The 13,666-nt window shown below is 35.5% G+C and overlaps 1 long non-coding RNA gene across 1 annotated transcript; it reads right to left on the bottom strand.

The window, feature by feature from the left end:
- Positions 1–319: 319 nt before the first annotated feature.
- On the bottom strand, positions 320–2,407 carry LOC110885490. Its single transcript, XR_002562258.1, has 2 exons — positions 2,057–2,407; positions 320–683 (listed from the first exon to the last, which is right to left on the bottom strand). It is a non-coding gene; the product is annotated as an uncharacterized LOC110885490 (long non-coding RNA).
- Positions 2,408–13,666: the final 11,259 nt, after the last annotated feature.

The following is a 13,666-nucleotide window of genomic DNA, read 5'->3' as shown; positions in this document are numbered from 1 at the left end:
TTTATAAAGTCCATTATTTAATTGTTGATAATTTCATTTATTTTACAAATAAATAGTTGTATTTTTTTTGCTGGCATAATTAGCTACATATGTAGTAACAATGTTACACATGTTACTTATAGGTACACCAGCCCTTTCTTGGACACAATAGGGGATGCACATATGTAACACATGTTTGTAACATGTGCTACACTAGAGGGGAACACATGTATAGCCATGTTACATATAGTTGTCACATGTGTTACAAAAAAAGGTTAAACATGTATAACACATAACACATGTTTTGTAGCACCCCGATCGTTGGTGATACAAATACAAGGAAAAAGAATCGTATCAGTTTCATTAAAATATAGTCATAGCCAAACAATCATCTTTCAAGGAAATTTGAGGGCTTTTGGACAATATATTCGACCCACTTCAGAAGCTAACAACTTGATTCATTTTTAAAGAACCTCATAATTCATAATTCCAGACATAGATGACATAAAAATAGAGGGTTCCACAACTTGGAAAAATGTAACTGGATCTTAGTTACCTCTTGCAGCTCACTTAAAATTGTTTAGCACTTTGTGATGCTTCTGACCTTGCTGTGAGCTCTTTGTATGTAATTAAAAGTCTTTTAATCAACTAACTGTTAATAAGCATTTTCAGCAAATTCTATAAATAGTATCTCTTCATCAGGTCTGCACACACATATGCTAAATGGTTAGAATCATTAAAAGTAATCAAACAACAATAATAATTTGCATTTGAACAAACTGTTTAATACAAGTCAAAAATTGGGTTGTGGACACAAGAAACCATTAAGTAAATATGTGCAGCAGACAAAATGGGTGGTCGGGCGAGTTTGGTAATAGGACAATATAGTTATATTTTCTACAAGGCAAGTTGACTCATGAACACTTTGCTTTAAATTTTTATACATAAATAATTAATCTAATAATTGTAACTATATAAATTATATTGTTACTAATGATGTACCCGCATCTGTCCCAGCTATAGCCAAATAAACACATCTCAAATTTATCAAAACTCATAAGACCTGCAGAGCGTATGTCTCAGGTTTCCATACTTTGAGAGAAATTATTCAATCCAGTGTTTCTTTGACTTAATTTCAGCCGTCATGGCATTCTGATTTACGATTAGTTATAGTAAAAATCTAACTTCTTAAAATAATAGGATTAAGAAAGAAGAAGATTGAGTGGTTTGAAAACACACTTTAGGTGGCTTACGATCAGTTACAGTAAAAAGTTCATATCATGATGTATTTTTGGATGAATTTATTCCATACCCATTTCTCCAAACTACAACTTCTAAGTTAGAATGCGCCATTACGTGGGGGTAATGAAGTAGTGAACGACGATAAAGGCCTGCCCTAAAACTTATTAGCAAGAACAGATACCCGGCTAAGTTTATCACTTAATCAAGCATTTTTTGATTCTAAGATGGTGTTCATCGATAGATATGTCTCCCACAATCACCTGCCCCCCCACAGTTGTTGCAAACAGGAGCAAGGATCACTTCTTTCAATTATATGTTTTCGATCAGTAGCTTATCATTTTCTTGTTTCAAGATCGCGTTTCACGGGGATCGAGTTGAGTCTAAACAAATGTCATTAAACACCAAAACAATGGTAGTTGTAAGCTAAGATCTGATCACAAACTTTTAGTATTCTATATTAAAATCTCAGCTCTATGTTAACTAATCACCTTCATTTGTGTTCTGTTCTGAAACCAAAACTTGACTTGCTTGTTTTCCCAATTCAGTTGCTTTAAATTGTTCTGTTCTGAAATCAAATTTCGTTTAAGGCATTTCATCAAACAAACATATGGAGGCCATTATTTTAAATTGCTGAAATCATCAACAAATTTGCAGAAACTAAACATGATTCGTGCTAAATTGCTAGACATTTATCCTTAATCAAAAGTATAAACGATTCATGTTAAATTACCTTGAGATTGTAGAATATGGTATGCCAACAACAAAACCATAGAATGAGACAAAAAAAGACTTCAATAAGACATAATCATGCACTAATCAAAATTAGTGTCTTTACCTTATTGAGTCGTTTAGCCTTGGAAGCAACCCATCATCAACACTGGACTATTCTCTAAAGTCCATGCTGCCTAGGTTCGTGACAGAACCTAGCAACCCAAAATCACTATAATCTGGTCCGGTTTACTCTAGATGAAGATGTAGGCGATGGTAGTAACAGGTGTTCATCAAACCATCATCACCGCCTCCTAAAGACGGCAGTTTCACGGTCGTCTCGATCACCGATAGGCCCCTTTCTTAATTCCTGATCTCCATCCTCCTCTCTCTTTCGATTTCTCTCCTTATGTCTCTCTTTATCTCTTCATTATCCTGGTCACGAATCGCCACCAGTTGCTTTCACTTCCCTCTTCATTTACATGCTATTATATTAGGGTTCTTTTGGAATTCCATGTGAAATTCCAAGCTTAACCCTGTAGTGTTTTAAAAGTTTGGAGAACTTGCAATATTACCCCTTCTCAAATGGCTTTAAGCACCTTGTACATGCTGCTTTAGAATTGATACGCGTGGCAAAATTACCATGTTGTACGTTAGATTTGTTTTATATAGTTATATAGATTAGGTTAGAAACCCATATATTAGACGGGGTTGGGTTGATAAAATATTAAATGATAAATAATGCGTGAAAAAATATAGAATATAATTGTGAAAAGAAGTTATATTATTAATAAAATTATAAGTACGTGTACATGTTATTTGATATCTTTATTAGTAATTATTATTCATATTCAAAAGAGTTATACAACCTAATAAACTATAGATAAACATACCTTTTTTTTAAAAGAGAACTTCATTAAAAACACACCTCCTACCCAAACGGTCAAAAGACCAAACAAAACACACACGGGCAAAGGGCAAAGGGCAGAAAACTACAACATATACATAGGGAATTTATACCAATCACCCCAACTAATATAATTACATTACGTTTTATTTTTAATCCAAGTATACCCTCTTGACTTAATCTCCCTCACAATCTCCTGCGGGCTACGACATTTGATTGAAGACCATCTCGTTCCTTCCTTTCCATATGCACCAACACGAAATTATCACTAACCCTTAAATGATTTTTTAGCCTTTTTTCCAACTTGAGAATAATTGTGTAAATCCAGAATGTCTTTGAAGTCGAAACAAATACCGAGGCCATACACTTATCTCCGACCACACCCGAATCGCCACTGAACAAGCAGTAAAAAGGTGTTCCACCGTTTCATCAAATTCGTTACAGAAAGGGCACATAACAAATATGATGTCCACATTCCTTCTTCTTATGTTCATTCTCGTAGCAAGTCTATTCAAGTTACCTCTCCAAGGCACAATGTTGCATTTAATAGGCACCCATTTACACCAATCGAATTTAGGAAGTTGACTATTTCCCCTTTCGACTATTAAGGCCTCTTTAACAACCTTCACCAAGAACCCATCTTGGTTATCTTCAATCCAGGCCTACCAATCCTTAGAGTTATTAAGAGTCACCTTATTAAGGATCTTTCTACATTCCTGCCACTCCTTTAACTCCACGTCTGACTCTGGCAATTGTAGGATCGTGTATATGACCCGAACGAGTCGTTCAGAAGAGTTTTAATCAGTTCCAGGTGCGGAAAACAAGAAACAACTTAATCTTCACTTTAAACACTGATTAGATTGAAATAACAGCAATTACAATTAGTCTTCACACCGGCAGCACCTAGGTATGGAATTCAAGAACTGTTACCATGATTTCGCTCCAAACATCTATATATAGAGTTCTGATTCCGCTTGGACATGCCTAAGCGGAATCACTGTTCAAGCGAAATCTCCACATACGGACTCAAGCGGAATTACATGATATTGATTTCGCTTGAAAGTGCACAATCCACTTTCAAGCGGAATCACTTCAACTCAGCCTAAACTCTCCTATTTTCTCGTAAAATGCGCCCTGATCTAACCTATCTAGTCTAAGACTCGATACAAGACGAAGTCGACAGATGCATGCACTAACAGACTCCCCCTCAGATGTTGACGAGTCATACGTGTCGAGTCTTCGCATCTTCAGTCTTGATCAGTCTCTGGGCTTCACTCTTTTAACAACATCAACAGACTCCCCTTAACAATGTGCTGACATTCCTTAAGTTCATCAGCATCATCTGCTTCAGGATCGACATCTAGCTTTCACAGGTTCAGATCGTTGCCTGGTCAAACCTTGTCTATTGAGTTCTCAGGTATCGAAACTCGACTCTTCAAGCTCAAGCTTTTCTGGATCGATCGACCTGGCTCTACTAACACTCAGCTTTGACGTTGTTCCAAGATCGTCACCTGGCTCACCTTCAGCTCAGGTTATCTGCACAATCTCTACCTCACAATAAATTCCTCATTTAATCTCAATATGTATGCATTAACTCAAACTCTCCCTCAAATCAAAACAAAACTCTGATGAACCACATGTAAATTTGTTTAAAAACACATTCATTTAAGAACAAACTCCCCCTCACAAATTGTCATCATGTTTAGCACTTGGAATTTTGATAATCAGCTTTTCAATACCAGTTATCGAAAATCTTTTTGAATTTTTCAACATTTAAGCTAAAACACACTAAAATCTTTTTGGATTTTTGTAATAAGAGAAATGTAATGCAGTAAAGAAATATTTACAGACTCTATTTTTGTGAGTTTGTGTAAGAGGATCATATCAGTATATGAGACAAATCACTAACACCATTAAGCTTCATTTCATTTTAAGTTTTAAACAATTCACCTAGATTGTCAGTATATTGGTCCACTTTAAATTTTCACACAAAGTTCAACTGATCTGAGATATGATATTAATGTCTTAAGAACTTAAACTTATTCGCGTGTCCCACTACTTGAATATACTCCCGTATCCAGATCCCAATATTCAGTCTTACAGGTGAATATACCACAGATGATATCTATAAAGGGGTTAGGTGCGAAACCGTGAGAGCTCAGGTCAGAACTTCCGTTCAGCAGAGAGATGACGGCTCGACTTTTGGTGTGTCCCCTTTAGAGGATCTTTTGTTTCAAAAGCAATGACTATCAATTTTATTTTTTCATCAATTTTCTGAGGGCGGCGCTTTTTCAAGCATTTGCGGAAAGTATTATACGGGGACTAGGTCAGAATTTCCATTCAGCAGAAGTCCCGGGATAATACCCCAGATATCACTGAGCATAAAGACCTAGTATTTCAGAAAGAGGGACCTTTCAAACAAGATTTCGGGGGTTACCCATATATCCAAGAAGTTGTTACCCACAAAATAAGCAAGTTTGAAATTTAGGTTTATATCTCATCACAATTTACTAAATGTGCAAAAACCTACTGGCACATCATCAGTGAGATTGTTTACCACATTTTAACTTTCCATTTCTTTAGCATGTTGTGATAATCCACTGATGTACTATCATTTCCTCTTTTATACAACAAAACTCATTTTTGGTTTTTATAATGTTTTTGATTTTTTTTTCAAATTTTATAATGTTTTTGGATTTTCTGAAATTTTTACTCCCCCTAAAATTCAAACACATTTAAAGGAAATTTAAAAACAAACTGTACAAGAACATGACAGACTGATATCGAATCGCCTCAATTCGCCATCCACTCGGCATAAACAATCAGAACTCTCCCTATCAACAAATTATTTTCTCATTATGATTTTAAAACACTTAAGTTTGTTTTAATCAAAATGATTTTTCCGGAAAATGAGTTTAGTTGATTTTATCACTAGTAGGTATTGGTTCATCATCTTGTTCATTTTTAATCACTTAGTAGTAAATCAAGTACAATTTAATGTCCCTGATTTACCACTTGTAAAAATGCAACCTCTGTACCACTTATAGGTATATCCAAAACATTTAACCAACATGTAGGAATAAACCTCTACACAAACCATTTTACCAATCAAGATGCCGATTCCTGCTTCGCACTTACCATCCTGGAAGCTCCGGCATAGTCCTTCACCTGTAAAAATTTACCACATGAAAATTCATTCACACAATCTATTTAAACATGAATGATGCCGATTCCTGATCCATGATTACAAACTTGGGATCTCCGGCATAGTCTGGATTTTTCAAGGGAAAAGAATTTCCACCCAGGTCTTACCGACCCTGGATGTTTTCAGCTCTTGTTCAGTCGGGTTATAAGTTGCTTTCTTTGTTGCGTAAAAGTCTTAAACCCCTTTGGCCTTTCCCTCAACCATTTTCCCAAAAATTTTCTTAACATTCCCATTGAACGTTTTCTCAATATCAAATTCCTTCTGATCAGAAAAGAATTGATTTGAGATCTCAACTTTACCAACTTTTTGCATAATATTTTCAAACTTCAAAGATGGAATTTCAACATCATCTTCTGAAAACACATATTTTTCCTTTTTATCCTCAACTTGTGGCTCCTCTGATTTTGTAGAATCAGGTTCATCGCCGACCTTCTCATCACCCTTTTTGACAACCCACACTTGGTTGTCCTTGGCTTTCTTTTTGTAAAAAATTTTCTTTGAACATTCACCAACTTCATGAGTAGAATTCTCAAAAATTTTGAACTGTTCAGTTGGTGGTTCAACATCGACAACTTTTTCTTTCAATTTTTCAGAAACTCCCTGTTTTGGTTTTGCAATTTGAGAACAAATTGATGCAATATGACCAACTTCATTGCATTTGAAACAAGTTCGAGTCTCTTTGGGATGAAACACTCCAGTTCCTTTCCTTTTCTTTTCAGCAAGAAACTCCTGGTTTGATTGTCTCCAGAAAGGTTTCTTCTGTTCTTCCTCAGCACTTCCACCTGAAACAAATTCTGTTTTAGTTTTAGAATTTTTCTCATTTTTATAATTTCCAGGTGGTGTAAAACCCAATCCTTTCTTTTTGTAGCTACCATTATGGTTTGGTTTCTTTTGAAAACCAAAACCAGAATTGTAACCTTTTTCTTGTTTAATCTCTGTTGAACTCTAGAAGTGTACTTTTTAGGTTTTCCAGTAAGATTTAAATCTTTTAGTTCAGAAATATTAATTTCTGTCATTTTGAAAACCTTTTTGATCATGTCAAATCGAACACTTCTTAATGGAAAGTCTTTGTCAGAATATAACTTGTCAGAATCATTCAAGGTATATGCTACTTCGAATGTTTCATCATTCAAGTTTGATTTTGATAACAAAAATTCTTTACTGTAAGCCCTTTTATCCATCGGTTTTGAACTGTTGACTGACGGACATGAACCTCCAGACTCAGACTTTGACTCAGACTCCTCATCAGTATCCAACACCTGATCGACCACCTTTTTTATTAACTCAGACTCATGATTAGTGTCAGACGATGTAAAAGTAACGTCAATGTTTTCTTGTAAATCATCAGTTCTATCAGTTTTCAGCTTTATATTGACTGCTTTTTAGACTTGCTCTTCATTTAGTTTTCTGGGAGAATAACCTTCCCAGATCGGAGGCGGACACTTGTTATAGCTAACAGTCGGTTTCTTACCAGTATCTTTTTTCTTTGGCTTGTCGTCTTTGAATGCTTCAAAACCTGCAACAGTCGGATAAATTCGATCAATAAGATAATCAGAACTAGAATAACTTTGTAATAAACGCCTGATTCTCTCATTCTCAATTTTCTCAGTCTCCAACTCTTGTTTCCACTTAGCACTTTCTTCGATGTAGAATTTATAGCTTTTTGCTTCGACATCATCATAGCATTCATCATTGTCAAAGCATCTTCTCTTTCTGAGTTTGTCTTTTGAAGACCAGTCACTGTTCTGTTCAAAACATCATATGATTCCTTCACATAATTGAGATTAAACAATAATTGTTCTTTCATCTTCTCAAAATCAGCCAGCTTTTCATCTTTAGCTGCACATTCTTTGCATGGTTCTAAACACTTCAAACATGGCTTGATAACTTCCACAATCTTTTCAACTTCGATAATTTTCTCCACTTCAACAACTTTTTCATTTTCTTCAACTACTCTTTTGATTGTTTGAAACACTTCTTTAGCAAATTGAACTTTACCATTAAAATCAGAATCTTCTTCTTTATCCATATTTTCACTTTTCTTTTCTATTTCAACAATCTCCTCAGCAACACTTTTAACTTCTTCATTTTGAACAATCTCATCTTTTTGAGCAACATTTTCAGACTTCTCCTGTTTTTGCTCTTTTGCTGCTCTTCTCTCTTTCAGCTTCTCCAAGCGATCTGCAAAATAAAATTGAAAACTTTCAGGAGAGAGATGAGATTTTGCAATATTAATATGTTTTTCTTCCTCATCATTACTGCTGTCATTAGTTGGAGATTGATCAAACTCTACTGATTTGTCAGAATAGTCATCTGAAGAACCAGAATCAGATGGTGTCTGATCAAAGACAGCTTCTCTTTTTGAACTTTCATCTGAACATAGTGAACTTTCTTTAGATGAAACAGACTTTTCTTCTTCATTCTTCACAGTCACACCAATAGACTTCATCCACTCTGTGAACATGTCTGGTTCTTTTACTATCTTAGCAATGAACGCTTTGAAATCTCCCTTTTCATCTGTAAACATATCCCAACTGAAACCTTCTGGTAGCCTTTCATCATCCTGAAAGTTCCAGTTAAAAATTTCTTGATTCCCTAGACATGCTCTTTTTGAATCCTCGTTCACTTTTCTACCATGAGCCACTTGTGGTTCTTGCTGTTGCTGACCAACTTGTTGATAAATGGCTTTCCAGTAGTAATCATCTTTTCCGAACGGACTCTTCACATCACTAGCTTCTCTATTCTTGCATTCTCTCTTGAAATGACCTTTCTCCCTGCATCGAAAACAAGTAACTTTAGATTTATCAAAACCTAAAGTAGACACATGTGCATCAATAAAATCATTTCTCCCAGTAATCAGCTTGAACTTTTCAGCTCTTCTTAGAACACTAGCTAGACACCATTTGATGTCCATTAGTTCCATTTCTTCAGCGTCTATCTGATCGTAATCCTCCTTTGTAAGCATAGGATTTCCGATCCTCCCTGCAACTAAACCTTCATAAGATAGCAGTACATAACCAAGTAGAGCCATGTGATCTTTTGCAACCTCTTCAGAAAAGCTTTGACCATCTGGAAGATTCAATGCAATGTTGCACTGTATCACATAACCATTTCCAGTTTTCGTGCTCTGAGAATGAAAGCTTGATGTTGTATCTTTTGGATTGACGCTTGGGTATGAAGAGAAACCACTGCTTTTGTTCGTACTCTGATCAACCTTTTCAGATGAATCTCCAACACTAAATGCAGTTTGTATCTTTGGGCTTCTTTCAGCTTCTGGAACACTGCCTTTGTAGTACATCTTCACATTTTGTTGACCACTTGGATTATTCATCCTCGTAATCTTCTGCTGTTCCAGATCTTGACCTTCAATTTTCTCTATGAACTAAGAAATTGTTAACCCATCATATACCCTAGTGTTCTTTAGAATCATCAAGTAAGTACCCCATTCCTTTTGCGGTAACGCATCAGCTAGCTTGTCAACCCACTCTTCACGATCTTTTGTTATACTTAGCATCGACATGGATCGCACCAAGTGGCAGTATCTTTCGATAAGCTTCTTTGTATCTTCTCTGGGCAAACTGGTAAAAAGATCAAATTCTTTCTTGAGCAGTGCCTTTTTGCTCTTAATCATATTCTCACTACCCTCAAACTTGATTCGAAGAGCATCCCAAATTGATTTTGATGTCTTGTCATGTTGAAGCAATATGAAGATGCCTTCTTTGATAGCTTGCTGAAGTAAATTAATCATCATCTTTTCAGCTTTATACATGTCTCGTTCTTGAATAGTAAACTCAGATATTGCTTTCTCAACTTGCAAATCAGTACGTGGTAAGACATACTTCTTCAAAATGCACTCCCAAGATCTAAGATGGTTAGCTTGAACCCAGTTTTCGAATCTGTCTTTCCAACCGTAGTACTCTTCTGTGCTCATTAGCTTTGGGGGTTTTTTGTAAAGTTCCAGTTTCGTTTTCCAGATCATGTTTTGAGCAATAGAAGCCGGAGTAGTCAGAGTAGCAAATGCGTTGTAGAAATCGTTATCCATGGTTCTTGTTCAAGTTCAAAAGAAATCACACTTTTCAAGCGAAATCAAATTTTCTACCAAAGATCCTTTTCAAGCGGAATAACCTGCAAAACTTCAAGTGAGATAAGCAATTTCAAGTAGAATGAGAATTTTAAACAAAATGATCTGATTTCGCTTGAAATTCAAGCTGAATCAAACTTTTCGAGCGGAATCAGAAATTTCAAATGAAATAACTGATTTCGCTTGAACTTTTTCAAGCGGAATAGGACAATTGGAGCGAAATAACTAATCTCACAAGCGAAATAGCAGATTTCGCTTGAAATTTTCAAGCAAAAACAATCAATCTCGAGCGGAATAAAAAATGGTCCGTTCAAGCGGAACCACTTCGAAGGTCAATTTTACCCATTTTTAGTGCGAATTTTAAGCTGAAACTTTTAAGGATTTGTTAACATGCACTTTTACACATTCTGGGAAAATTTGATCAGATTTTAACCATGAAAACTTGAAGTTTTGAAAGAAGGTGTAGAAAAACAGAGATTTTCAAGCTGAATCGTATAGAACTCCTCCTCCTGAGCTCTGATACCAGTTGTAGAATCATGTATATGACCCGAACGAGTCGTTCAGAGGAGTTTCAATCAGTTCCAGGTGCGGAAAACAAGAAACTGACTTAGAAACAACTTAATCTTCACTTTAAACACTGATTAGATTGAAATAACAGCAATTACAATCAGTCTTCACACTGGCAGCACCTCGGTATGGAATTCAAGAACTGTTACCATGATTTCGCTCCAAACATCTATATATAGAGTTCTGATTCCGTTTGGACATGCCCAAGCGGAATCACCGTTCAAGCGAAATCTCCACATACGGACTCAAGCGGAATTACATGATATTGATTTCGCTTGAAAGTGCACAATCCACTTTCAAGCGGAATCACTTCAACTCAGCCTAAACTCTCCTATTTTCTCGTAAAACGCGCCCTGATCTAACCTATCTAGTCTAAGACTCGATACAAGATGAAGTCGACAGATGCATGCACTAACAGCATTCTAGACCAATTCCATGCTAAACCACCATTTCCCATGTTCATCTCCATTTTATCTGCAACCCTGCAAGTTCTAAATAATTTCAACCCAAATAAATGTGGCCATCTTTCCATAAAAGGAAATTCTCCTTCCCATGTATGGATCCAGAACCTAATATCTTCCCTGTTCCTAATCTTACTGAAAACCAAATGGTTTAAACCCTTCCCTTTGATTCTAATATTAGAAATCAATTTCACAATGTTTTTCCAACACTCTCCCACATTACCGTTGAAAGAAAGAAAACTTCTCTGATTTATATTTCCATGACAAGCATCGACCACTTTCCTCCATAAATTTTGATTTTCAACGATGTACCTCCATCCCCATTTAACCAAAAGGGCCTCATTGACCTCTTTGAGAGGGTTAATACCCAACCCTCCACGTTACCCACTCCCAAACCACCCAGTTTATTTTGTTATAATCATTTGAACCCACCCAAATAAATTTTCTCATTTTAGCTTCCAACATCTTAATGATCCCAGCTGGGACTTTACACTTAAAAATCAAGCTAACAACAAGTGATAATCCATATCCCAAAGTGTGATACATGCGCCGTAATTTCTTAAATGTTTGAAAAATACATTGAATTTAATTTAAATTAAATAATAATTATCCATATCACATTTTCAACCGACTTATGGATCACTTTAAACAAGTAGGTTACCCCGTGCGTTATCGCGGCGTTGAAACATAAAGTATCTCGAATTAATACCGTTTAATGAAAAGTATTATATTTGACCCAACTGGTTTTTGAAAAAAATTACATCAAAACGTACACCAACCGAAAAGTTACATAAAAATAAGCACGAAAACGTATTACATTTAACCCAACTCATTTCCCAAAAAAATAAGATTTAAGTCAAAACATAGACTAACAAAAAAAATACATTATTATAAGTATAAGAACATATTATATTTTATATTTGACCCAACTCATTGTCGGGAAAAATTCACGTCAAAACATAAATCAACATAAACTTATACTAACAGACACATAAAAATAACATGTAAAATTTGATTACAAAGTCTTTAGAAAGATAAAGGGTTGTAAGTTTTAATGTCAAAAGTTAAGGGGTAAAGTTATAAACAAACACAAAATGGAAAAAAAAGTCAAAGTACTGTTGACAATAGTTGATAATTGTAGGGGGGGGGGGATAGTGCACGGTCCTCCCAACTGCCGGAGTGATCCCACTCCGGGAGCCGCTACCCGACCAAGATAGCTCCGCGGTGAATTCCCCTTTGCCGAGTTCTTACCTTGGGCGACATATGCCACTCCCAAGATTCGAACCCGGTATCTCTGGGAAGAGGTGGGTGTCGGTGGCCAACTGGGCTACCCCAGTTGGTTTAGTTGATAATTGTATTATAGATAATTAGATAATAGTCATAATATCTATTTATTTAGGCTGGAAAAGACAATTAAGATCATCGTATAGAGCATCATGTGTCAATAAATGGTTTGTATAGATACATATAGTTTATTAGGGGAGAGTTCATTGGGGAACCGGGAACATTTTTAAAAATTTTTAAAAATTCAACTTAACATGTTAAAAATCCACTTTTTCTAAAAAAATTTCGGCGTTTTTCCTTATAAATACATGTAGAAACATTTTTAATAAAAAAACTAAAAAAGTAAAAAATATAAAAAAATGTTTGAAAAACAATTTAAAAAAATATATCTTATAAAATTAACTTAACATGTTAAAAAATATTTTTTTTATTTTTTCAGCGCTTTTCCTTATAAAAATAGGTAGAAACTATTCCAATAAAAAATCATTTTTGTAAAAAAAAAAATTAAGCCTTTTTAACAGTTTTTTTTTTTATATTTTTAGTTTTTGAATTTTTATTAAAAATGCTTCTAAAAGTATATATAAAGAAAAGCGCCGAAATATTTTTTTTTTTAAAAAATTGATTTTTAACATGTTAAGTTAAATTGTTAAGAGTGTTCACCGGTTCCCCACATTTTTAGTTTTCTCCAATGAACCTCACTGAAGGGGTATGGTCCCAAAAACCATGCGCAAGCGCATAGGACCATACCAGAACTTCATTCCAAGAATCATCTTAAACAAGACCCTGCGCGACCGCGCAACGGTCCTGAACAATATTCGGAAGGATCAGTCTTCGATAACCATACGCCGGATAAAGGAGAGACAAACATTTAACTAACACCCTTGTGCAGGCTCACGCAAGGGTACAATTAGGCTTGAAGATGAAAAATATTAAGTCCTAAACATATCCGTGCGCATGAAATCTAGACTTGAACAAAAGGAATCTTTTCTGTTACAACAGAATGGACATGTGGCAGAGGTGCAATGGTTTACAGCTATAAATCTCCTAGAAGGCCCTAAGTGATCATCGTGCATGCCTTCATTCGGCTATAACCGAATGTGACGTGGCAACATCCCAGACGCTCATCTAAATCACGATGATAAAGACAAATCTACATGAAACCACATTCCATGTGGCATCTCCCCAACCGTTGATCAGATCTATGATCCGTGTGCATGGATGTAAAAAAAAAT

This window comes from Helianthus annuus, chromosome 10 (genome assembly GCF_002127325.2).
Source record: "Helianthus annuus cultivar XRQ/B chromosome 10, HanXRQr2.0-SUNRISE, whole genome shotgun sequence".
Classification (NCBI taxonomy): Eukaryota; Viridiplantae; Streptophyta; class Magnoliopsida; order Asterales; family Asteraceae; genus Helianthus; species Helianthus annuus.
This window is presented reverse-complemented; position numbering and strand designations above follow the sequence as displayed.